This window comes from Neofelis nebulosa, chromosome 10 (genome assembly GCF_028018385.1).
Source record: "Neofelis nebulosa isolate mNeoNeb1 chromosome 10, mNeoNeb1.pri, whole genome shotgun sequence".
In the NCBI taxonomy this organism is placed as follows: Eukaryota; Metazoa; Chordata; class Mammalia; order Carnivora; family Felidae; genus Neofelis; species Neofelis nebulosa.
Window position 1 is genome coordinate 97,263,565 of NC_080791.1, and position 26,699 is coordinate 97,290,263.

General features: G+C 55.1%; 1 protein-coding gene across 6 annotated transcripts in view; it reads left to right on the forward strand.

The window, feature by feature from the left end:
• The window catches only part of TSPAN18 (tetraspanin 18), a 187,640-nt gene that overhangs the window by 138,256 nt on the left and 22,685 nt on the right, over window positions 1–26,699 (forward strand). For 4 of the 6 annotated variants that reach the window (XM_058688730.1, XM_058688728.1, XM_058688731.1 and 1 more), the window contains one exon: window positions 23,911–23,999. The gene's annotated coding sequence lies outside the window, so the exon portion shown is untranslated. Of the gene's footprint in view, window positions 1–2,581; window positions 2,763–23,910; window positions 24,000–26,699 lie in introns of those variants that run through there. The other 2 variants (XM_058688733.1, XM_058688729.1) reach the window with 2 other exon arrangements.

Genomic DNA, 26,699 nt, shown 5'->3' on the forward strand with positions numbered 1-26,699 from the left:
ATGACTTACTTAGAGGTGGACAAAGAAATCTGTGTGTGACTTGGTGGAGGGGAGTGGATTCCTGGCGGAGGGATCAGCACATGCAAAGTCCCTGAGGCATGATAGAACAGAAGCGTCCAGGACCTATAAGTGGTATTGCTGGGGCAGAGTGGGGGAGGAGCATGGGGGGGGGGGGAGGGGAGGGCTCATCAATGGGCTTCTTGTGCTCTGAGTTGGGTTTTCCCCAGGAGTGCTGGAGAGCCGTGAAAAGGTTTATGCAGGGGGGAGGGAAGACCTGCACCCTGGGAAGACGGGTGGTTGAGGTGAAGGGTCTCTGGACCACAGCAGGTATCGGGCTGTCTTCTGGAGGGCAGGGATGAGCCTGCGGTGGATGGGGAGTAGGAAGCAGGGTGGGGCGGGGATACCCTGGGTCCTGGAGGAGTCCTGTCCTGTTGCCAGAACACGAACACTGGGGAGCCACTACTGAATGCTGGAGCCCGGGTGGCCCTCTTCTGTCCGTCTCTTTGTACCTCGGGAACACTCTGTCTTGCACCGTGATTAGTCCGGGCGTCATGCCTTCCACTCCAGAGTCTCCGTTTGCCATCTCTGAGGGAGAGGAGACCACGGTTCTGTCCGCACGGCTAGGTCCCAGACCTAGTGGCCGCACCAAGAAATGCAGCAGCATGCCTAGAGCCCCTCTGACGGTGGAGCTGGGTGGAGGCTGGGAGCGCCTGAGAGGGGCCCAGGCCGATGGTGGGCTGGGTCAGGAGGCGCCTGGCCTCCGCCCCTCAGGGCTGGTGTGCCAGCACCTTGGAGAGGAGGTGGCCTGGGGGGGGGGGGAGGGGGAGGGGGGGAGCCCCAGCCCGGCCTTCTCCTTGGAGGCCCAGCCTCCCTCACTGCCTTCCTAGGGCCAGGCAGGCACAGGAAAGGGAGCTGGGGCCTCTCCCAGGCCTGGGGCTCCCCTTTGGGAAGGGGCCTCTGATGAGCTCATCCTGCGGTGAGTCTGGGGCTGAGGGGAGGGAACCTGCAGACTGCCTCCAGGATCCTGAGTCCCTGGGGAGGCCAGAACTGGGGAGAGGGAAGGCCCCTGCATGAAACCGGCGTCTGGCCGGAGGGCCAGACAGGGCCCCATTTGACTGGCTTACCAGCAGCTCTGGGCAGGCAGCCTCTGCTTCCCTTGCCCCCGCCTCTGGGGTAGTTCAGGCCCCAGTGCATTCGCTTGGAGCCCTGAGCTGCCTGGCCTGGCCTGTGTGTATTCAAGGATCACGTTAGCCCAAACCAGCAATCAGTGTGGGCGTGTGGTGAGCGCTCGGAGGAGGTGCGGTCCTGGTAGAGGAGGTGCCAGGCCCCCTCCCTCAGGATGGCTCAGGCCTTTCCGCTTTGCTCTGAGTGCAGATTTAACTCTTGCGGGAAGCGACCGGCAAGGATTCCTGGCCTCCCCAACTAGCCGGACCGGGAGGGGTTTCAAAGTCCTCTGTTTTCGACTCCTTGAGAGGTGTTCATTGAATTCTGCTTACATACTACTGGCGACGGAGAGCTCGCTATCAGTCCAGACAGCAGTGCTCAGATGGCCTTGAAAGTTGTTTTCCTGCTTTGCACAGGAGCAACCGTGAGCAAGTCGGATCTCTCCTCAGTGTGTGGACCCCGAGCGGAGACCGGTCTTCTCTGCTCATCTGCAGGCCCGAGGGTGTCACATCCCCAGGAGAGATGTCAGCCCTTCCCTGGCAGATAGCAGTGCCCAGCACGTGATTGGTTCTGTCCCCACCTCCCTCAAGCGGACCCACCAGTGCCTTACAGACCAGGCCAAGCCACGCCTTCGGCTTTCCTCCTAACTTAGAGACCCCAAACTTTAAGATGCCCCGAGCCGCCCTCCAGCACTGATCTGCGGAGGCTTCTGGGAGGCCTGTCTCCTGGAGGCCTCCTCCCTCATGCTGCCACCTCCCAGGTTCCCCATCCTTCTGCAGAAGCTGCCTCCCCGTATCACTGGGGCTTCACTTCAGGGTGTTAGTGAGGCCAGCTGGTGGGTGGGTAGCAGTTTCTCCCACGGGGCAAGGAATAACCAGAGGGCACCACCGTGAACCCACCGGTGGAGAAGGAGTCCCCAAACCGGTGGTGACCTCAGGCCTCAGCTGCCACTGCCACTGCTTCCCCCCAACCATGGCATCACCCCCAACCATGCGTCGGCCCCTCTGGACTTTGTTGCTGGTGTCACCGTCTGGGGTTTCTTCACAGCTTTACGGAGGTATAATTTTCACTGCTGTGAAATTCGCGCGTTTTAAAGGCATGATTCACTGACTTGTAGTAACAGTAAGAAGTTGTGCAACATCGCTACGATGTCCTTTGAGAGTATTTCCATCACCCCCCAAAAAAGAAACCTGGTATCCACTTGCCATCAGTTCCTGTTCCCACCCCCAGCCCCAGGCTCCCGCCGTTTCCTCTCTGCCTCTGGAGAGTTTGCCGTTTCTGGACATCTCGTATACATGGAAGCACATACCGCGTGTGGATGCCTGTTTTTTATATCCTGGCAGAGGCGCGAGGAGACGGTGCCCACTCACTGATACGCCCACCTTTCCACAGCCGGCCGAGGCCACGTCCTGGGTGTGTTTTCTTAGAGCTGGGAGATCTCCTGGAGACACTGAGTGCAATCTTTAGTCTAGTGCAGGAAGGAGATCCTGTGTGCCCAACCTTACACGAGGACCCTCTGACATCTGCTTAAATACCCGTGGCGACAGCCAGCTCACTAACCCCGGGACTAAAAGAAACTTGCTTGTCCTGATCACATGGTAAGTGCCAGGCTTGCTGATGTCATTTGATCCTTGGGTTCGTCCGCCAAGATGGAATCATTTTACAGCCGACGAACTTGTAGTTCAGAGGGGTTGAGGCGCTTACCCAGGGTCACACAGGTAGGAAGTGGGTGAAGCCAGATTTAAACCCCAGGTCTGTCTGATTTCAAATCCAACTTCTTAAAAAAAACTTTTTTAAAATGTTTATTTATTTTTGAGAGAGAGAGAGAGAGCAAGCATGAGTGGGAGAGGGGCAGAGAGGGAAACAGAATCCGAAGCAGGCTCCAGGCTCTGAGCTGTCAGCACGGAGCCCGATGCAGGGCTCGAACCCACACACCGTGAGATCATGACCTGAGCCGAAGTCAGACGCTTAACCAACTGAGCTGTGTGGCAACCCCTTCAAATCCATCTTGTAACAGCTGCACCACATTTCCAGTCTTCCCATGCGGTGGGGGATACTCCTCTTTGTAATCGGGGCAAACTTCGTATTCCTGTAACTTGCACCCATTGTTTCTAGTTTTGCGAACAAGACCCACGCAGACCACCCGCCTGGACGTGGGTCCTTCGGGTCTACGTCCGCCCCACCAGCGCTTTTCGGTGGACAGCCACGTGGGGAGGATGCGAGACAGGGGTTGGGCAAGGGCCGATCTGATCCAGGCTGGCCCCTTGGACCTTCTGAGGATCCCTACAACAGCCTTCAGCAGCATGGAGTCTGCTGGAACTGCTCGCCATCTAGAGGCCCCCCCCTTAGAGAAACCTGGGGCACAGGAGGCTCAGGGCCTCTGGTCTGAATGAGTTCTTCCCATGCTTCAAAGGAAGAGGCAGGAAGAAACAGACGTGGTGTAACTGGAGGAGAAGGATGGGCCTGGCAGCCCACTGACCCCCGTTTTACTTTTCTAGCCAAATGGGACTCAGCATGAAACAGGAGGCCACGATTCACTTCCCCTACCCGCACTGTAGCTCGATCTGCCCTGGGGCGCAGAAGGGGAATGTGCCCCAGGCTGCCTTCTCTCCCTTGGACACCCCGCCCCCCAGCCAACCCAGCGTGGGCTTGGAAAGCCGGACGGCCCAGCCCAGAGCCAGCCTCTCTGATGCCACTGCCAAATACCAGACCACTTATCGGGCTTTCCCAGAGATCTGGTGTTCCCCCAGCAAAGCTGCAAACCTGCAATTAGGAAAGCAGCAAAGGGCTTAACTTGCTGCGGGCTGTGGGCTTTTCGGTGGGAAAGATAAGCTTGGTCTGGATTAAGCTGGAGGGTAAAATAATATTTACTCTCAAATAATACTCTCTGGCTAGGAGCAATCTGGGCCCTGGGGTTTCCAGGGGTAGGATCTGCTGGGGCGTGGTGGGGCGGGGGGTTGTTGGGGGAGGGGGTCTGCCCCCTCTTACCAGGTCCCCAAGATGCCTTGCCTGCCTATCGACTCTTGGCCGGGCCACGTCACCGCAGTGCTGGCTCTCATTATGAAATGAAAATGAGGCAAGCTGTAACGTTCGACGCGTTATTATCTGTGGAACGCTTAGCCTGTGCAATTATCTCATCCAATCCATATAACTATCTTGGGAGCCAGGCTTATAACCCCCACATAGGTCCAGACTTAAGTCCCAGCTCAGTCACCTCAAGCTCTTGACCCTGGGGGAGTGGCCTCATTTCCCATGAGCCTCACATTTCCCATGGGAAATGGGAGTGGTAACAGGTGACTGAAAGGGCAAGCAGTCATGCGGATGAGCCATGGGGTATATAAAGCCCCTGACCAGGGATGCCGGCAGGGGGGCGGGGTGGGGGGGAGCTCAGTCGGTTAAGCATCTGACTCTTGGCTTCAGCCCAGGTCATGATCTCACGGTTCATGAGTTCAAGTGCTGCATCGGGCTCTGCGATGAAAGTGTGGAGCCTGCTTGGGATTCTCTGTCTCCCTCTCTCTGCCCCTCCTGCACCGCCTCTCTCTCTCTCTCTCAAAATAAATAAATAAACTTAACAACAACAACCACACCTAACCAGTGCCCTGGCTCTGAATAATGCTTAATACATGGTAGGTTGTCTTATGAAATACTAGTATTTCTGGTAATCCGTAAGGCTCGGGTATGTGAAACGGCCGCTCTTCGGGGCAAAGCTGAGAGTCAGGCTCAGGGGGCGTGGCCTCCAGCGGCTCAGCCAGGGAGAGGCCAGGGCAGGGGCTGGGTGGGCAGGGAGGCCCTGCCTGGCCCTTGCAGGGGTGGCCATTCAGACAGCCTTGAGCTCCAGAGAGGGAGGAAGGGTCCCAAGTGCTTCCTGTCCACACGTCCCTTTGTGGAACAACAACCAGGCCATTCTCTGTTCATCCCATGCCTCACTGATTTGTGCCCCTGGGGCACAGAGAGAGGAGCATCCTGGCTCATTCCTGAGGAGAACAAAGATGGAGGTCAAGGCTGTCTCCCGACAGGGCAGGCGCTGGCTCCAGGGAAGGAAGGGGGTATTGAGAAGGGGGGCGGGGTGTGTGCCAACCTCCCCCCACCCCCTGGAGGCTGTAAAGAAAAGCCCTTCTGGATTCCACTGTAGCCCTCACCACCCATGACCTAGCTGTGAGGCCTGGCGAGGCCCTTGCCCCTCCCTGGGCCTTGTTTTCTGATCTCCAAACTGAGGAACTAAGCAGAAGGAAACACTGCCTCGGCTGGAGAAATCAGGGAGGGCTTCACGGCTGAGGAAATGTGAAGCTGGGCATTGAAGGGTGAGAAGAAGTACTCTAGGCTGACCACAGGGGCAAAGGTATTCCGGACCCACCTTGCAGCACCTGCAGAGACCTGGTGGCATCAGAGTGGGAGGGCGGGAATGGCCCTTTTGCGATGCTTTGTGAATGAATAATACCAAATAATGCACGTTCCTTATGAGAAAAAGGATAGAAGTCAGCTGAGTATAAAGCATAAAAGAAACAGCACCAAAAGTCAGCATTTGAAACCATTTGAGCCCTTTTTAACATGATTAAGAAAATAGCCTTTCAGCTCTGTAATACATGGAGAATCTCAGATTCTGGGCAGACAGCAAAGAACAAAGAGCTGTCTTCTGGAAGCAGAGCCAGGCCCCAAGTGCTAGACGGATGGACAGCGCTTCCTGGGGGTGGGGGCTGGAAGAGCACGCCAGTGGGGGCAGACACAGGGGACCGCCGGGACAGCGCTGGCGCCTGCTTCCCCACAGGCCTTTGCAGAGCCTGCGGCAGGACCGCCAGAGCTGAGGGGGGTGGCCGAGGGGGAGCGTCTTTGTAGGCGTGAATGAGGCATCGCGGGAAGGGCCGCAGGGCTGCTTCTGGGAAGTCCCTGCGCCTGTCAGCTGGCAGAAGTGGCCATCTCGCTGGCCAGCAGCTGAGGGGTCCCCGTGATGGCTTAACTGTGGTTTCCTAAGGCGTCTGGCTTCAGGGTGCAGCAGGCTGGTGGGGTGGGGGGGCTGATGACACCGGGAAGTCACTGCTGGGGTCTTGCCAGCTCTTTGGTGCCACCTTTAAAATACGGCTCATCTTAACCGACAGGGGCTAAGAGGGTGGCCTGAGGCCTGGAGTGGTCTGTCTGCTCCTTGACCTCCAGACTCAAAGCTTAAGGCTCATGTGGCATGTGTCCATGCCCTCCTTGGGCTCCTAACTGTATTTCCCCAGCCCCCACAGAGTGAGTTTTCCCCACGAGGGCGCCCCCTCCCCCGCCCCCCCCCCCCGGGCAGTCTGAACACCCAGGACCCCTGGGGGAATCCCCGAGCCTTGTGGGTGGGGGGGGGGGTGCCCACCTGAACCATCATCACCTTGGCTGTGAAAACAGGACAGGGGTGTTCCATTTCCTTCGCGGCCCCTGTGAAGTCTGTTAACAGTAATTATGAAGTTATGGGGAATTCCCAGGCCTCCTAATTAGTGTTAATAGGGGCTGGGTGAGCCATTCCTGGGAAAATAGATGTCTTTGTTTGCGTTCTCAAAATTAGACCACTGTGTTCTGCCTTTAGGTGTGATAGAGCTGTGTTCCCTTCCCTCCCCCCCTCCGCACGGTCCTGCACCCCTGCACACTCCTATACCACGCACACGGTTGCACATATCCGCTGGCCACCGTATTCACCGCTCACACACACATGCACACACACACACCCTCATACACACACATACACGTAGAAACACACATGCACACACACACAGCCGCACAACGGACTTCAAGCCTTTGGATGCTGGATTAAGATGTCATTTTGCAAGGCAGGTGCCGAACACCAAAGAGCGTTTCAGCCACTCTCCCAGCCCTCTTTGCCAATACCTTTAGGGGCTCCCCTCCCCCACACCGTACCCTGACCCCAGAGACCCCAGTGCGCCAGCCTCCCCAAATTAGACTATATTAACAAAGCATTACGTGTTCCAATTAGCGTGGCAAGTGAACCTGGCTGGCTGAGCAGGCTCATAACACGTTCCCCTTCCCGCTAACAGGCCGAGGCCCATTTCCCCAGGAGGAGCGAGCCACACCCGGGCTCCCCTCTGTCTCTGTTGGAATAATGAGGTCTGGCGTCTCTGTGCAGGCCTGTGGGAGGCTCCCTGCCATCTGGGTCTGTGGCCACCCCGAGGAGGTTTCCCTTGGACCAAGCAGGAGGGAGGGAATGAATGAAGGCACGAAGCTAGCATTTTGGGGGCGGTACTGGGCGTCGAGACTGTGCTAGGGTCTTCTACTTTGGATGATGCTCTTTCGACTGGTAGGTACCTGCAGGGCCTGGGGCACTCTTCCCCGAGTCGGGGGTACCCAGACTCTCAGGATCAGCCCAGTATGTACTAAGAGAATACCAATACTCCTCAAAGACTTGGAGAACTATACCTTATTTTTATATTAAAACAACTGTGGAGGGACGCCTGGGTGACTCAGTCGGTTGAGCGTCTGACTTAAGCTCAGGTCATGATCTCGCGGTTTGTGAGTTCGAGCCCCGAGTCGGGCTCTGTGCTGATGGCTCAGAGCCTGGAGCCTGTTTCAGATTCTGTGTCTCGCTCTCTCTCTGCCCCTCCCCTGCTCATGCGCTCTCTCTCTCTGTCTCAAAAATAAATAAAACGTTAAAAAAATTAAAAAAAACAACTGTGGAAATATTTTGAAATAAAATGACATATATATGTATGTGATATGACATATATGTGCATATGACATATATATATGTATATATATATGAATTTGTGAGGTAAACAGGAGATTCCCAGGCAATTTTGCTCTCTCACTTTCTTCTCTGGGCTGGGTCCCCAGATTTCCAGCTGTGTGTGGATAATAAGATTTCTTCCGTAGCCAATGCAGGAACAGAGAAGCAGGGGTTTGTGTGAGGTCCTAAGCCGTAGCATAATGCTGTGTGATGTTGGACAAACCCTACACCATTCTGATCCTCTTATCTCTGAATGGCACAGTGGCAATGGTAATAACACACCCCCAAGGCCAGGGTCACAGTATGCAATCTGGGCAGCTGCTGGGGGAAGGGGCTATACTTAAAAAGACCCCACACTTGGCTTAATGCTCTGCTGTTACCATCTTGAAAAAAAATTTTTTTTTAATTTTTATGAGAGAGCGTGCAAGGGAGGGGCAGAGAGAGAGAGAGGGAGACAAAGGATCTGAAGCAGACTCTGCACTGAGAGTGCAGAGCCCGATGTGGGGCTTGAACTCATGAACCTCAAGATCATGACCTGAGCCGAAATCAAGAGTTGGATGCTTAACCAACTGAGCCACCCAGGTGCCCCACCATCTTGAAATTCTTCACTTTTGAATAAGAGATCCCTCATTTTTACTGGGTCCCACAAATTATAGCTGGTGCTGTATCTTTCAATAGATTTTAGCAAGGGTTAAATCAGAAGTTTATAAGAGGCCCACACAGAGATTCATTCTTCTCTCTCTTCTTTCCTTCCTTCCCCAAATATCCACTGAGCACTCACACTGTGGCAGGTGCTGTACCGGACATTGGGATTCAGCAATGAACCAGGCAGAACAAAGTCACTGCTCCCCCCCACCCCCCGCATTCAGAGGAAGGGGAGAGAAGATAAATAACAGGAAGAAAACATTGTTGGAGATAAGCGTCAACAACAAAGGGTCGGATAGTGACTAGAGGGAGAGACTATTTTAGGCTGGTGGGGAGAGGGGGGTGGGAGTGGTCAGGGATGGACGTCCTAAGGAATCTGATCAGAGACCTGAATGAAATGAGGGATTATGCCGTGTGGAAAAGAGAGTCCCAGGCAGAAGGACCAGCAGGTGCAAAGGCCCTGAGGTAGGAATGTGCTTGCCGTGTGGAAGAGACCAGTATGGCTGTAGTGGGTTGAGGGAGAAGGAGGGTGGGTGGAGATGAGCTCAGTGATGGGGGAGGGGGCTTATAAATGTTGACGGGAATAAGTAAACAAGGGGGTAGAGGATTCCTCCAGCCACAGCTCTTGACTCTGGGTCAGGTTGTCTCTGGGCAAGGGACGAGTGGCAGCCTCAGGGCCAGGCTCTCTACTATTGGTAAGGGATGGCTTGTCACCTAGCTCTTTGTCTCCTCTGACTGGACAACAGCTGACTGCCTCCCCCTCCATCCTGGCCCAGTCAGCCGAGCCTCGCTGATGGGGGAGAAGCTGGGAAAAAGATGGGCGGTAGAGGGAGAAGCAGCCTACCGTTCTTGGGGATGAACTTGAACCCTTGCCACTGCCAGGGAGGGCCAGTCCCCTCTGGGAGTAGCCAGTCATCTGTAACCGCATGATCAGGACAGGGCGACCTGGGAAGAAAGATTTCTTTGAGCATCACTGGTGAAATTGGGCCAAGGATCCCTAAATCCATGTTTCAGAGAGAAACATGACCTTAAAATGGTGTGAGGTAATTGAAAAGTAGCAGAGAGAAGGGTGAAAAGAAAAAAGCCTGGGGATTTCCAGTTCACACAGGTCAGCTGTAATCCTGTAAGGCTCTCTCACCGTTGAAGGGCTTTGTCCTAGTTTCGTGGTCTGGGAACCCAGAAGGTTGTGGAAGGCTTCACTGGGGTACATGTGAACAGGCAGACATTTCCGGCCGCCTGGAGCCCAGCAATGCGAGTGGACCTTCCAGGAGCCCCCGCTATATGCCGGGCCTGGTTCTGGGTGCACCCACGTTGCATCACCCCGATTACCCGTCACTGGGGAGGCGCTGCAGCCCCACGGTACACGGCGAGGAGGTGGTTCGGCCCCACCCGTCTCGCCCCTGCTCACTCACATAACGGGATCTAGGTTCTCTTTGAAGTTTGTCTCTTACCGGAACATCTACCCTAGAAAGTCTGATACGATGCCTCACCTAAGACTGTTTCCCATGGAATCTCTTCTCCAACAGCATTTGCTATTCAGAATTACACCAAGGAAGGAGGCACGTGGTGGTGGGGAGGATGGGGGAGGTTAATGGCCTCAAGCAAAGTTCAAAGTCATTCCCCCAACACACGTGATAGCTACAGCATAGCCCTGCTGCGTGAGTCCCCCTGGACGTGACCCAGCTCCACACACGTGGTCAGGGCCTGGTGGCTCAGACACGAAGTGACTTGCTCAAGGTCACGCTGGAGCCTAGGACAGCCTCCTTCTAAAGCCTGCTCTGTGTGTCCCCCCCCCCCCCCCCCATCCCCATGTGATCACTGCCCCCATGAACTGGCTGAGTCTTCCTTTCTTAATTACCGGGCAGCCAGGGGGAAATGAAACACCTGCCAGGTTCTTCCTTTTCCCAGCAAGGAAGCGCCCCAGGACCCCCTCCTCCCAGCAGGGCCCGGGCAGACCTGAGGTTGCCTTGGGCAAGCCAGCTTTGTAGAAGGGCTCACACATGCCGAGCCTCTAAATTAACTGCGGCCACCGCCTGCTGGGGGTCACAGTTCCAGGGCTAGGCTAGGGGACTTATGTCCAGGCCCCCAGCGAGGTGTGCTTTCAAAGAAGCTTTTCAGCTGACATAAGCAGGTAGCCTTCCGCCTCCCCAGGAAATGGGCTGTATGTGTGTGTGTGTGTGTGTGTGTGCGCGCGTGCACACACACACATGAGATCACTTCTAGACGGGAGAGAGAGCAGACAGTGGCAGAGACAAGACTCTAAGATGGAGAGGCACAGGCTGGCCATAAAGTTGGAATCTGAACCCTGATCACCGGACTAAAGACAATACCTTTTATCCTTACGTCTCAGGAATTGCAAAAAAGGTGCCAGTGTGCCTTTGACTTGAGCCAGGCCCGAAGCCCCTTCCCATAGCCCTTTTCTCAGTGCTGTCACCCCGGCCTCACAGGGGACACATGGGTGGCAGGCACCTCTCCTGTCTGTGCTCTGCGGGGCAACTCCAGTGTGCTCGAGTGGGTGCGTGGCCTTCACTGCCAAACTCAGGTACACTCCATGCACCTTGTGATCTAGTGCCCGCGGGGGTGAGACCCACCTTCCTTTGCCCCCAGAGTTCTTTTTCATTGAGCCTTCTGGAGCCCTGACTTCTTTACTCCCTGGGCATTTGTTAGCTCTGGAAGCTACACATCGAGCTGTGTTTACATGTTTAAAGGATGGGGTCTGCTCGTCAAATATTCAGACCACCATTTCCACTCCTGAAAGGACAATACCTGAATCCTTTCCACCCAGAAATGGAACCGAGGACACCTAGAGGTTTGCTCAGTGTTGGCAGTGGGAGCCGTGAGCCTGGCTCAGGGCCCAGGACGGAGGAGCAAAAGGTATGGCTTCCGAATGGATGATGGTGCAGCTCCAGCTTCTTGAACGCTTTCCCATGTCTTGGGCAGAGTGGTCTCTTCGATGTTCACATACACAAGATGACAGGGTACACAGAGGCTCAGAGAAGCCGAAGCCACACAGGTAGTGAGTGAGTGGGAGAGAGGACTCCCCTGGTCACTCTGATGCGTTTGGCCACTCCCCAATGCTGCCTCCCCAGAGCAGCCCAAGGAGGACAAGAAACTTGCTCAAGGTTATGCTGTTGGCTGTTGACAAAGCAAAGACTAGTTCCCAAGCCTTCCCCCCGCCACCCCCCCCCCCCACACCATACCCTCTTTTCTAGTGTATTTCTTAATTCTGGAGAATTTAATGGTCTGCCCCACCAGCTCTGAGACCTCTTAGACACCAGCTGAGCCCAGATGCTGGAACTGCTTGGGTTCTAAATGCCGGCCTAGTAGCTGTGCAGCTCTGGGCAAGTTACTTCACATCTCTGTGCCTCCATTTCCCCATAATAATTGTGCCCGCTTCATAGCTTATTGCAAAAATTAAATGAGTTGCAGTAGGGTCCGGCCGTGGTATCAGAGGGTGACCAGCTCCAGCTCCTTCAGCGCCTCCTGCTGGAAAGCTCCTCCCAGTGCTGTTCAGACCCTTGCATGCCCCACTCGGAACTCTTAAGTGGGCCTCACCCGCTGCCAGGGCCACAGCCGGAGCTCTGCCTGCTGCAGTGAAGTTAGTCTCCCAGCCGGGCTTTGCTAATTGCTGAGGGCACTGCCCACCACCCCCGCGGGGCTCCTCAGACCCTCTCGATAACCTGGGGAGGTGCTTCTGTCTTTGTCCTTGCGGGCACAGAGAAGCTGCTGAGGCTCAGAGAGGTGCTGGGAGTTGGCAGGGGCTGCACAGCCTGCGCCCAGGGCTAGAACCCACTTCTCTGGGACCTGGTTCTGTTCTCTCTCCCATTCTCTGCCCCCCTGCGCCACAGGGGAACCACATCCACTTCTAATCTGCAGCTTTAACCCAAGGTAAGTCCCTAAATATTCCTCAGGGTCAGTCAGGGCTCCGCAAACCACAGTTGGTGAGCCAAACCCTGCCTGGTCTTTTTTTTTTTTTTTTTTTTTTCTTTTGTAAATAAACTTGTATTGGCCCACAGCCATGTCCATTCCTTTCCGTGCTCTCTGTGGCTGCTTTCTCGAACAAAGCAGGGTTGAATCATTGTGACAGACACAGTAGGTCTGCAAAGCCTAAAATATTTACTACCTGGCCCTCTAAGGGAAAAGTAGCCACCTCCGCTCTAGGTGAGCACCTGCCAGATCCTTCCCTTGGTTCCTCCCATCCTGCCCAGCACCAGCTCATGGGAAGGGCAAGGTGGGGATCTCTGTCCCATTGCACAGAAGGAGAAACCAGGACCTGACGTTTTGTTTTTTTATGATTACCATACTGTCAGGAGGAAGTAGAAATTTTCTCCTGGCACGCTCTAAGATTGAATACTTGCTCATCCCCGAGGCTTCCGGCCAGGACTGCCAGCACCTTTTCTGGCCTGGAAATCGTGATGTTTGGTGGGAGTTGGTAGCCAGGCTTCTGTAGACGGATGGACTATGTCTTCATTCCCCTTTGTCTGAGCACCTCCCCCACCCCCTACCTGTCTCCACTCTAGCCCAGCCCTTTCTCTCCCCATCCCTGACCTGCATCTTTCTTTAGGGCTCCTAGGGCTGGGTTGATTTTTTTATGGGGAGGAAAGAAAACAGGGCTCTCTGACTCCTGCCTGTCTGCTCAGGCCCCGCCCCAGATTTTCCTTTGATTCATTTCCTCACAGGCTTTTCTCAGCCAGGCAGGAGCTCTGTCTTTTCTTGGCCCTCCAGAACTTGAGCTGCAAATACCTGTAGTCATTCCTCTTATGGGAAGGGGTTGTGGCCTCTTTAATTCGGGCCAGGTGACTGGAATCAGTTGCAGTTGCCCTGGGAAGACCCAGTGCCTCTAATATTTATTACCAAGCAGATGTAACTTGGGCAGTGACCCCCAAAGACAGGAGGTTGGCGGGGAGGAGGCAGGCATGGTTTCTGCTCCAGCAACAGTTCCTGGGCCCTGGGGGCGGCGAGGGGGGCGGTGGAGAGGGGAGGGGTAGTTCGGGGATCCCACCCTGGTGGGTGAGGAGGGGTAAGCCTCACCCATCTGCCCCAGCACATCTCAGGGTGTGGGGTTTTGGGGTAACCCAGCTTTGAGGGACCTCCCCTCCATGCTATACCAGGCATCATGTAGACAGCAGGGAGGTGAGCCAGGGCCAGGGAAGTCCCCTCACTGAACACAGGCTGAGCTTATCTCAATGCAGAGAGGAGCACGGTGAAATTGACGGGACATTGATAGCAGCCTGGCCTCCTTGAAACAAGGGTAACATCAGCAGCCAAATAGAAGGCACGACACCTAGGTGGGAAGCTAGCTGTGTCGTCTCAAGCAAGCTCCTTGACGACTCTGGGCCCTACTCCTGATAAATTAAAATCATCTCTGCCCTGCGTGGCTGGATGGTTGTGAGGATTAAGCAAGAGTGTAAAAACAGAAGGGAGCTGTAAAGCAGGGTATTAATGGAAAGAATTGTGTTGTGATTAATGTAAAGCAGGATGGAATTTGCTGAGATGCCAGAAGGAACTTCCCTACTTGAGGAGACATCAGAATGAAACGGCACGGTTTATTTAGCCTCCTTACTGAAGAACTTTAAGAGTGAGATCAAATTGGTTTGCCCCTTTCCAGTATTCTTGACGTGGGCAGAGGTGTGGGCCAGATGACTTTGGATGTCTTTTTCATGACACTATGGCTAATGCAATTAGGCGGGAAAGTGACCAGTGGCCATATCTGTGAGTGTGTATGTGTGTGTGTGTGTGTCTGTATATGTCAGTACATTTGTCTGTGTGCGCGGGTCTGTGCGTGAGTGTATGTGTGCGTGGCTGTGTCTGCGTGTGCTGTCCGTGTGGGTTTGTGTACATGTGTCTTGTGTGTAGAGCAAGTCAGTGAAGGCAGACCTCAAGCTGACTCATGTTTATCACTAAGTTGTTGGGAGAATTTCCTCTTGCCATCCTACCCAGCTTGGGAGGGTGTGGACAGAGCACCAGGGTAAAAAGATCTTAAGTTTGATCTTAACGAACTAATCTGTTGTTTTTGTTACACACCCTTCTAAATGCGGGGTAAGGAGAGCTGGATGAAGGGTACCAGCTCCGGAGCGGACTGTGGAGGCCTGAATCCAGGCTCCTCTGCTTGCCTACCTGTGGTCCTGGTGTCTTACTTACTTCCCCTCTTGGGGCCTCAGTTGTCACATCTGCAAAATGGGGGTAACAGTGCCTGCCTTCCAGTGCCGTTGGAAGGGTTAAGTGAGTTAGAAGATGTAAAGCCCTGGGGCACCTGCGTGGCTCAGTCGGTTGAGCGTCCAGCTTCAGTTCAGGTCATGATCTTGTGGTCTGTGGGTTTGAGCCCCGTGTCGGGCTCTGTGCTGACAGCTCAGAGCCTGGAGCCTGCTTCAGATTCTGTGTCTCCCTCTCTCTCTGCCCCTCCCCCGCTCATGCTCTGTCTCTCTCTCTCTCTCTCTCTCTCTCTCTCTGTCAAAAATAAATAAACATTAAAAAAATAATTAAAAAAAAGAAGATGTAAAGCCCTTAGCACAGTGCCTGGCCCATAGAATGGGCTTCATACATGCTAGCTGTTACTGTTTCTGGCCTGGCTTCTGGTAGATGTAGCAGAAGAAAGCAGTGGCTTTGGAGCCCACGGCCTTGGGTTCAAGTCCGCCACTTAATAGCTGTGTGGCCTTGGGCAAGTCACTGCATCTCTCTGATCCCAGCTGTCTCAGCTGTATTGGGAATAATAATAGGCTGCCCCCTAGGATTACAGTGAGGCTCAAAGGAGAGAAGGCAAGGACTTTACACAGTGCCAACTGCATAGTATGCAAAAAAAGTCAGTTTCTCTTGTCCACCTGCACAAGAGAACCCCCACTCTGGCACCTACCCCCTTCACCCCAGCAGTGGAATTCTGGGTCTCACCCACTACTTGGGTCCCAGCCACAATCTGCCCTATCCTGTCGGACACTAAAGACAGCTACAGAGCCAGGAGCCCTCAGCGCCCTTCTCTGCACGGGAGGGGGGAGGGAGGGAGGCGTAGGGGGGCTTCTCTGACAGGAGTTGCCAGGGTCCCCCCACCCCTTCACCCCAGCTCAGACCTGTGCCCTTTCCCGCCCGGTTCCCAGGCCCCCTTAATACCCGAGAAGCCATTAAATATTTAAATCTGGCAGCGTGGCAAGCCAGGTTGCCCCAGCAACAGCCCTGCATATTTTGGGATGGATTTCCAAGTCTTTCAAAGGGTCTCTTGCAGCTCCCAGCCCTGAGGGGCGATGAAATGTGGGAAGGGAGGGATGAGGGCTCACGCTCCCCACTTGGCTTAGAGATGCAGTGGCCTTGGGAAACAGAGGAAGGATACCAGGGTTAGAGAGAGGGCAGGCTGTGCAGAGTTTTCTGGACTTGAACCCAGGACTCTTGCCTGCCGGTTCCTTCTCTTTGCCACTCGCTCTGCGTTGTGTTGTCAGCCAGTAGATGCCCTAGCACTTAGCACTGTGCCTTCTGGGGTCTGAAGCCGGTTCTGCCCCTTGCCAGCTGGGCCACTGTGGGAAGCTCACTCACTTTTTCTGAGCCTTGGTGTAATTCAGGAATAGTTCCCCCATCGTACATGATGTTGGAACAGTGCTCAGCGTGGTCTCTGGTGCGTGTGAAGCAGGAGCAGTTATTATGTCGACAGTATTCCATCCAGTATCCTCTTGTCCCCTGAAGGGACTCACGGGAAGTGGGAGACACAGCTCCGGCCACTGAGGCCTTACGTCTGGGGGGAAAGGTCCAACAACAACGGTACGTTCATAGGACACATCCAGTGCTCCACATCGCTGTCCCTTCCAGTCATGGAGGCAGTGTCGTGTGGCTCCTGCCGTCTCCACATTCACCCTTCCCATAGGCTTTCCCCAGGTGGGGTTTTGAGGCCACCCCCAGCATATGCCAAGGCTGCCCCCCAGTGTGGCAGGGAGCACCCAGGCTGGGGGTCTGGATGATGTCATCCAGCCCTGACTGTGCTGTGTGCCCTTGGGGGGACCTCTTCCCCTGGATGCTAATGTCTTTGGCTATTAGATGGGGGTGACCTCCTTTGTGTAGAACCCTCCCTCTCCCGATGGCACAGATGTGCTAGAAAACCATAAGGATGGTGGGGCGCCTGGGTGACTCAGTCGGTTAAGTGTCTGACTCTTGATTTCAGTTCCGGTCATGATCTCAAGGTTCGTGAGTTCGAGCCCCACATTAGGCTCTCTGCTGGTGGTGCGGAGCCTGCTTGGGATTCTCTCTCTCTCTCTCTCTCTCTCTCTCTCTCTCTCTCTGCCCCTCCCTCACTCGCTCTCTCTCTTTCTCTCTCTCAAAATAAATAAACTAAAAAAAAGAAAAAGAAAACCCTAAGGATGGGCTCTTCCCCCAACACTGTCCTGTGGGTGCCCCTCAGGAAGTGAGCCCAATGGGAGGACCCCAGACCTGCAGGCCCCTCCTGGTCTCTCTGGTCCTGGAAGGTGACTCAGGGCTGGGGTGGGTGGCGAAGGACCCAGAGCGCCCGCTCCTGACAAGGGGACACTGGGGCTCATCCTTTCCTGGATTCAGTTTCATCTCAGACCTCCAGGGGAGGCAGAAAAGATTCTGTGCCCACCCCCACCCCAGCCCCAGGCTCTCTCCAAAGGCAGGAGGGTTTCCAGAGAGTTAAAATCTCTTGTCTGCTCACCGCTGGAAGGCTGGCTTTCTTCCTCATCCCCTTGGTAGCCACACCATCTCCTAGAACCTGAGTATCCCTGCCACAACCCGGAAGGGTTTCCCCTGGGGACCGGGAACCTCCTTGTTGGCTCGGAAAGTCTTACCCTCTCCTTTCCTCCTCACACGCCTACTTTTGCCTGGATCACTGGATCACTGGATCACTGCCAGTGGCTGGCTGTCAGAGAAACTTTGCTGGGGGCTCAGAGGGACCTGAGGACACGGGAGCTCGGGGGGGGGGGGGGGGGGGCGGCGTCCTCACTCTGCCCTGCCCTACTCCCTCCCAGCCTTTGGACTCTGGTGTCCTGAGGCCAAATCCTGGGCCTGATACAGAGTAGCCACTTCTCTCTGCTCATGCCCAAGTTCAAATTGGTTGCCTTGCCTTCAGCACCTTGACGGTGGCAAATGAAAGTCCCTGCGGGAGGGTACAGAGCCTGTGTCCCCGGAGGCCTTTGCAAACAGGTGGTCTCCGGGCAAAGGCGGGAGGATGGGGCCGTCGGCCTGGGTCTGGGGTGAGCACCTTCAGTCCAGCCGGGGCCCATGGAAGGAATGGGAGGCATGCATTGTGGCAAGGGTCACTCTGGGTGGCCGCAGCCCAAAGCTCCCAGGGCCACACCTCTGGAAGACAGCCTGTGCAGAAGGACAAGGAATCTTGCTTTGTCCTAACAATTCCTCCAACCTACCGTGTGACTTTGGGCCAGCGATTTCATCTCTCTAAGCCTCAGTTTCCTCTTTTGTAGAGCAGGAGTGCCCATCTCCCGGGGGGTTGGGAGGGTTCAGGAGTTAGTGTGTGCCCCATCCTTTCCGAAGCCAAAATAAGTTAACATGTCAGTCTTAGGAGGCTGCCTGCGTGGGGGAAGAGCTTAAAATCGGGAGCTCCTGCCTCCTCCAGCTGTGCTGTGTGACTTTGGGCAAGACCCTGCCCCGCTCTGGGCTTCAGCATCCAATGTGAAAAGAGGGAGTTGGAGGTAACGCTTACTGAGGCACTTCGGTCTGTGAAGGGTCTCTGATGGAAACAGCCCCGCGGGAGGTCTGGGACAGAGGAAGGGGTTGTGGCAGGGACCAGGCGTCCAGACCAGAGCTGGTTCGACTCACACCCTGGAGACGGGGCCTTCCCAGACGGTGCAGATCAGACGCTCCGTCCCCTCGGCATTTACGGATTCGGTGAGTCTGGGGGCAGGGAAGCCTGTTATATAGAATCCCTCTGCATCCATGCCGGGCTCGGCTGGGTGAACCTTCGCGGTGCCACCCCCAGGAGCCTAATTAGATTTTATCCCCCGCTCAGCTGTGTCCATGTCCCCACGTCCGTGCCATCACCAGGCACGCCAGGATTGCGGGCCAATTGCTTGTTTATGAGACCGTCTGTCTTGGGAGGAGGCCCAGCAGGCCCAGCCAGTGAGCGAATAAATCCTCCCCCCTCGGCTTTGAACCTGATGGCAAGAATCGTTTTTATCCTGACAAGCCTCTGCCCCACGTCCTGATGAAGGAAAACAAACACGGGTCTTAGAGTCGGGCAGACGTGGTGCCGGGTTCTGGCTCTGGGACCTTCCTGAGGCCCCTTGGAGCCTCAGTTTGCCCGTCCGTGAAAGGGGAGTGATGGCAGGGTTGTCTGTTTTGCAGGGCTTTTCGTGATGGGGTGCGTGTGGGTCAGGTGAGATCGCTGTAGGTGAACAAATGACACAGCGCATCACCGCTGCCCTGTGCTCCCCGCCCAGAGCACTTGGTGCGGCTGTGAACACGCCTCTCCGAGGGCGGGGTTATTGGTTGGCACTAGATTTGAGTGGGTCCTGGAGGGAGGAAAGCCACCGGTGTCTGTGCCTTGGACCCAGCCCAGGGCTGGCACTGGCAGGGGCCCGGCCTGCAGGAAGGAAGGGACTGGTTGTACAGCCACCAAAGTGCTTCAGCTCCAGCAGTCCCCTCCCTCGCCGCCCTCCCCCCCCCCCCATGGTCGCAATGGCTCTGAGGACCCCCGTCTTACGGGTGAGGAGCCGGGGAGGCTCGGGAGGTGAGCCCTCAGCAGAGCCCTGCTGGTTGGAAGCCAGGCTGCTGGAGGTGTGGTGGCTCCCGGGGGACCCTGAGGCTCCGCCCTGGACCACAGAGCCCTCACCTGGCCGGGGTGCTTGCACGATGACATTTCTCGGCTCTACACCAGCCCGGACCCGCCTGTGCTTCCTCCCGTGGGGCTTCCCTCAGTTCCACCTGCCTCCTCCTCGCTCTCCAGAAAGTATGCCCGGGGGCTGGGGGCAGTGAAAGTAAAAGGAGTGATTTATGAACTGAGCTGTTCTTAATCAGAGAACCCCTCCCAGGCCCGCCCGCTCTGTGCAGATGGAACTGAGCTGCCATCTGGGGCGGTGGGAGGGGCAAGGTTAATAAAGCTGTCTGGCCCAGGCAGGGGCCTGCACAGGAGAACCCTGAGGCGCTGGGTGACCTCACTCGTCTCTGCCCCTCTCTGGGCCTCAGGGCCTCCATCTGTCAAGAGATGGCAAGATTGGGTCGTCCCCAGGAGGCTTCCAGCTGGCACAGGGGCCGGCTCCCTGGGAGTCTGCCTGGTTGCCTGATTCAGGATAGAGCAGCCCTGGATTGGAAATTTTGGAGCCTAAGGCATAGAACTTCCTCTTCCTGGTGTTCTCTCCATGGGCTGGTATCTTGTCAGGAGCTCTGATTTGGAGTCCAGCTTGGACCTGAATCATGGCCATGTCTTACTAGCCATGTGAAGAAACTCAAGCCAGTTATTTATATTCTGAGTCTCAGCTTCCTCATATATAAAATGGGATAATAATGGTACTTACCAGGGCACCTGGGTGGCTCAGTCAGTTAAGCAACTGACACTTGGTTTCGACTCAGGTCATGATCTCCCTGTTCAAGATGGAGCCTCTGTGCTGACATCATGGAGCCTGCTTGGGACTCTCTCTCTCCTTCTGTCTCTCTGCCCCTCCTCCTCTTTCTCTCGAAAGAAAGAAAGAGAGAAAGAAAGAAAGAAAGAAAGAAAGAAAGAAAGAAAGAAAGAAAGAAAGAAAGAAAGAAAGAAAATAAAGAGAAGGAAGAAAGAAAGGAGGGAGGAAGGAAAGAAAGAGAGGAAGAAAGAAAGAAAGAGAAGGAAAGAAGGAGGGAGGGAGGAAGGAAGGAAGGAAAGAAAGAAAGAAAGAAAGAAAGAAAGAAGAAAAAGAGAAGGAAGAAAGAAAGGAGGGAGGAAGGAAAGAAAGGAAGAGAGAAAGAGAAGGAAAGGAGGAGGGAGGAACGAAGGAAAGAAAGAAAGAAAGAAAGAAAGAAAGAAAGAAAGAAAGAAAGAAAGAAAGAAAGAAAGAGGGAGGGGGAGGAAAGAAATAACGAAAGAAAGAAAACAAAGAAAGAGAGAAGGAAGGAATAAAAGGAAGGAAGGAAGGAAAGAGAGAGAAAGAAAGAAAGAAGAAAGGAGGGAGGGAGGAAGGAAAGAAAAAAAGAAAGGGAAGGAAGGAAGAAAGGAGGAAGGGAGGAAGGAAGGAAAGAGAAAGAAGAAAGAAAGGAGGAAAGAAAGAGAAAGAAAGAGAAGAAAGAAAGGAGGGAGGGAGGAAGGAAAGAAAGAAAAAGAAAGGGAAGGAAGGAAGAAAGGAGGCAGGGAGGAAGGAAGGAAAGAGAAAGGGAAGGAAGGAAGAAAGGAGGAAGGGAGGAAGAAAGGAAAGAGAAAGAAGTAAGAAAGAAAGGAAAGAAAGAAGAAAGAAAGGAGGGAGGGAGGAAGGAAAGAGAAAGAAAGAAAAAGAAAGAAAGAAAGAAAGAAAGAAAGAAAGAAAGAAAGAAAGAAAGAAAGAAAGAAAAGAAAGAAAGAAAGAAAGAAAGAAAGAAAGAAAGAAAGAAAGAAAGAAAGAAAGGAAGGAAGAAAGAAAGAAAGAAACATAGTGGTGCCTCCCCCTAGATGGGGGTACACAAGAAAATGCAGGAGAAATGCTGAACAGAGCCTGCTACATGGATAACACTCAATACTATTAGTTATTGTTAGGTCGGTCATCACAAAATTGTAGCAGTTATTTTGAATTTGAGGCCACTTAGGGGAAAGATGTTTATATCCGTCCTGACCGAGCCATATGCCCATGGTTCTCCCCCATGCCCACCCCCACTGATAACTGGGGGATGTGGTTTGGGCGTCCTCTTATTTCCAATATGTGACGCTGCCGATTATAACAGCTCCCCGTGGGAAGAGCGCTTTGCAGGTTTCCAAATCCTATCAATTAATTTCATGCGCTTCATATCATGAATTCTTACAACCACCTTTGTCTTCAAACTTGAGGATCACGGTTTTCAGAGGAGAGCCTGGCGTCTCAGCGAGAGTAGTGACTTTCTGAAGGTCTCAAGGGAGCTGGCCAAGGCAGGTGCCATCCCGGCAGCAATGGGGTGCGTGTGGAAGTCATCGCCTCGGCTGCCCTTTGCCAGCTTCCCCTTAATGCAGCTCGTTGCTGTGTCCGAAAACAGGAGCCAGGCCAGGGGCTGGGGGAGCAAGAAGGACAAAGACGGGAGGTTGTTCAGAGCGGTTGGAACTCGAAAGAGGGGTAAGCCCATTTCAGCCCAGGAGCCGGCGTACGATGGGTGGGGATATCCAGTGGAGAAGAGGCTGAGAGATGCCAAACGGAGTTCAGTGCCTCCTCCTTGTCGCTGGGTGGGCCTTGTGTGTCAGCCGGTGTCTCGTCCCAGCCTCAGTGTCCAGAGGAAGATGAGCTCAGGGCAGCTGCCAGCCTGGGAGACTGGGCAGGAATGGTGATGGTGGGGGACCATGGCTGGTCTGGGGCAGGGGAGAAACAAGGGGAGGGGAAAACTGACTCCTCCCTGTGTCCCTGAGCCCCAGGGCCAGGCCTGCGTTATAGCCCCTCTCCCTAGGACCGCAGAGACCCTAGCTCTAGAAAGGAGCCTGCGTTGGCTTTATCTTGCCCAGTGACCCATCCCCCCCACAAAGTTCCAGAGCTTCTTGGACCTTGCCTGGCCCTGGGGGGCTTCTCCCTGCCCCCCGCCAGCCCTCTTGTGTCCACCCTGCTGGTAGCGTCCTGCCGGCTAGGAGGCAGAGTACACAGAACCTTCCCTCACCCCCACGGCCGATTTCAGGGGATTCATCACCGTTTAGGCCAGATGGGGCTGGGCTTCTGCCCCTCCCCTTCCTGGCCCCCCACACGGCTTTTCTGACATCTTGCCTGGAATCTCCTGGGATCTCGGGAGGATGCTCAGCTTTGCCACTTATGTCTGTACATCTCAGTTTCCTTCTGTAAATAGGCCAGTAGTCCTCTTAGCACGGCTGCTATGAGGCTTCAGTGTTCTCACACGTGGGCGGACAAAGCACTTTCTCCCAGCGCTGGGTCTGATCCTGACTCCTGGGTCTGCATGCGGGCTCCCTCCCTTCCTAGCTGTGTGATGCTGGACAAGCCGTTTCCTCTCCAGGGCTTGGCTTCCTCTCGGCAAATGGCGATGCTGGTGTGATCGCTCCTTCCACGTGTTGGGAGCACCCCGTGAGCTCATGCATGTGAGCGTGTAGCCCACAGCTTCGCGGCAGACACAGAGGCAGGCAGTGGACGAGCCTGCCGCGTGGGTGTGTGTTTAGGCCAAACAGGGGCACCAGGGGGCTCTCGGGAGGGAGGCCCCTCCTCTTGCCTTTCCTCCGTCTGCCCAGCCTCACCTCCACACTTCCTCAAGTCTTGCTCACCCGCGCCACCCTTTCCCCGTGAAACCTCCCTACTGCCCCCAGTGGAGTTATGCCAATGGGCAGTTAGCTCACCTTCCTGCGGGTCCCCAGCCCCATCGTCATCCCTTTCTCTGTCTCTCTGATCTCCTCCTCCGAACACAGGGGCGAGCTGACCGGCCTCTCCATTCCCTAACGCCATCCCGTGATGAGGGTGAGCTTACCTGCAACCCCGTTTCCTAACACGGCACCCAGCATGTGGTAGGTGCCAATCCGTGTCTCCTGAGCAGGTGCATGGATGGATGGAGAGGAATCTTGCAACCACCACCCCATATGAACGGGATGGAATCTGAACTGGTGCCTGAGGACCCCCCCCCCCGAATCTCCCCCTCCCCCACCACGAGAATGCCCACCGAGGCCCAAGCTTCCCCGGCCTCGTTTTTCTGCATCCTCCTTGGGCAGGACCCGGCCGGGGAGGTGCCCACAGGTGTGGTAGAACATGAGCCTCCATCCGGGCCCATTTGGCTCCTGAAACCAAACCCTCGTTTCCACTGCTGGGATGTGGCTCTCTAAAGGAGCCTTCTGGCAAATCCTTACGTGAGGCTAAGGAACCCTTTCCGGCATCAGATTTCTCTCTCGGGAGTTCGGATTTCTGGGGAGGGAGTTTGATGAACAGGGCCCTGCCGGCAGTCTCTACTGAGGCATCACCGCAGGTGCCCAGGCGGCATCCGTGTGTCATCCAGGCGTGTGGGCCACCACACCCACTGCCTCCTCTCAGCTCATCAGCCACACGCAGTACATCGGCATAGACGAAGCCCATACCGGAAACTGAAAGGCTCTTAAAGATGTGGTCCCCCATACAGCTCCTGTGGGGACCCGGGAGCTGCCGTCTGGGCAGAGGGCGGGCACCCCGTGCGGGCCTCCCCAGCTGGAGTGGGCCCGGATGCCGAGAGCTTTTCATTAGCGCTGATGGGCCCCGATTAGCGAGGCGCTCGCCCTGTGTGCGTCCTTAGGGCGGGTTTTCATAAACAGCTTCTTGAACGCGGCTGCTGCTTATTGACTTCCTATAGTAATTGAATATTTTCTCTTCTAGGACGAGCTGGGCCGATAAAAGAACACACCAGAACCCCTCCGACCGGAGACTCTGACCTGCTGACGCCGAAAGACCTGTCCAGGTGACAAGTCAGTACCTGATGCTCCCTCTGTGGGCACCTCTGCCCTGTCCCCCCGACACTGGCCCCCGTCCGCCCCCCTCCAGCTCTTCCTCAGTCTGTCTCTTCCTGTGTCACTTCTCGCTGTCTTTCTCCGTCTTTCCCTCTTTCTGACTCGTCTCGGTCTGCTTCTCTGGTTTGCAGATCTGTACCGGTCTCTGCCTTTTCTTTTCCCTCTATTCATTCCTTCCGACGTACTAATTGAGGCCCCACTATGCGCCAGGCCCAGCTCTGGACACTAGGATTATGGCAGTGAACAAAACAAGCCTAAGCCTTTATATATATATTTTTTAACATTTATTTATTTTTGAGAGAGAGACAGAGTATAAGTTGGGGAGGGGCAGAGAGAGAGGGAGACACAGAATCCAAAACAGGCTCCAGGCTCTGAGCTGTCAGCACAGAGCCCGACGCGGGGCTCGAACTCACAGACCGTGAGATCATGACCTGAGCCGAAGTCGGACGCTTAACGACTGAGCCACCCAGGTGCCCCAGTCCATGCCTTTATGAAGCATGCCTTCTAACAAGGGAAGGTACGTGCTACCAAAACAAATAAGGACAACACCGAGTAGGCAGTGCATCCACGGGGCCCTGACCTGGGCTTCAAGGCCAGCGCCCTAGGCTCGCCTCCATCACTAACCGGTGTGATAGCTTGGCCACACCCCTTTTCCATTTCTCAGCCTGTTTTCTCATCTCCCAAGTGAGGGGATCAGGCCACTCAGTGCCGCCCTCCCTTCTCATGACTGAGCACTTCTTTATTGAAATGCCGGTGACATAAATTATACCAGCCCCGGATTCTAAAGCAGTGGTGACACAAGGGGGAGTGTCGGAGAAAAGTTTCCGACAGGTCAGAAAGGTCTGACACACCTGGTTTCGTCGCACAAGAAACAGTCGGTTGCCTCTGACTGTCGGGGTCGTGCTGAATGATAACACGCCTGTCTGTAAGCCCAGAGTCCTCAGCTGGCCAGGCGAGGGGGCACCGTGACAGGCGCCACCGTGACCTGAGATCCAGGGCAGCAGGCTCCCCACCCATGCTCACCCTGGGGGCAGACCCCTGAGCCGGCCCCGGGGTGAGGGGGTGATTCCTGAGGTGTTCATGGAAACCCTGAAAATAGCGTTAAGAGAGTGCTAGCCCCAGGGAACCCAGTTTGAGAACCGTTCTCCCCATTCAGAAACCCTCCGCATCAGGACCCTCCCGTGTCCTGAGAACTCGGTGTACTGGCATCTGGGAGAGTCAGCGAGAGGAGCCGCCTCGCGGCTGCGCAGCAGGGAGGAAATAAGGGGCAGAGCCACGGAGCGTCAGGCGTGGCATAAAGAGCTCTCTCTAGAATACCATTCAGTCTTCAGGCCGCGCAGTTTCCTGACGACGTCAGCATTTCTGGCCCCATTTCGCCAACGTGAACGCAAAGGCCCAGAGAAGTTATGCGACGTGTCCGAGGTCCGTGAGGCTGGAAAGCGGAAGGACCAAGCCCGGTCTGACCCCGCAGCCCCCGCCCACACTGATACTCTGCCCTCCCGGTCCCCGTCCCCTCTGTGGAATGGGGAAACCTCAGTGGGCCTGTCAGCCCTGGCCCCAGGGAGGGTGCGTCATTTCCCTTCAGCAGAGGGACCCCCGGTCTCCTTCATAAGTGCCTTTTGAACATCAGTTAAGCCCTGGGACTTCAAAGGCTCAAGATTCTTCTCAGCCCCCCTTCCAGAAACTATGTGCCCCACCCTCCTTTGAGGCAAGTTAGGGAACTGGGCTATGATGCGCTTAACTTCCAAAAGGCTCTGTGGGTGAGTGGAGCTAACAACCAGGTCCAGGTGGGGACTGGAGGCTCCCTGGTCCGCCCCTCGTGTCCGGCCAGTTGGCTAAGGAGGTGTGTCCCACATTCAGAAACCCCTGGTGGCAGGTGGAGCTGGCAGGCAGTGGCCTTTTGACTTCAGCCTGGAGGCGGATGATGGCCCCAAAGGCTGATTGCCCTGAGCGGCAGGACATGAGGTGGCGCAGGAGGTGTGAAATGATGTTGGAGAGTTGTGGCTCCAGATTAAGGAGAGACCTGGGTTCACATCCTGGCTCGGGCGCTTGTACGCTTTGTGACCTTGGATGAGTGATGGCACCCGTCTGAGCCTCAGCTCCCTCACCTGATAATGGAGGTGGCATTACCTCTATCCTGGAGCTTCCTGAGGCTTGAGACTGTGTGTGGTCCTTGGCACACGGTAAGAATTTGAGCTGCTCGACTATCGTTAGCCCCCATGTGTCGAATCCTGCACTCAGCATTTTCCATGCGTTGTGAGGGAAGCATTGTGTTTATGCTGATTTTAAAGAGGAGGGAATTTAGATGCATGCAGTTTAGGCACTTGCCCCAGGGCACCTGCTTAGCCTGGCAGGGCTGGGCTTCTGATCCTTGGTCAGGCACCAAGGCCGTCTCTCCAGCCACGTACCCTGCCCTGGACCTGGGTCTCGACATCTCCGTCTGCTCTCCGGCGCACGTCATCTATTTTCCTACCTGCCTCACCTTCGAGGTTGTCAGAGGCTCTTCCCAGGAGACATGCTCCTTTCATTGCATTTGTTTGGGAGCCCTGCACTCCGCAAGCTACCCAGTAGATGTGATCTGTACCAAATGTGGTACGTAATAAATACAGGTAGTCTGTTTATGAGCTGCTATATTTATTATGCCCCTTAATTGCTAAA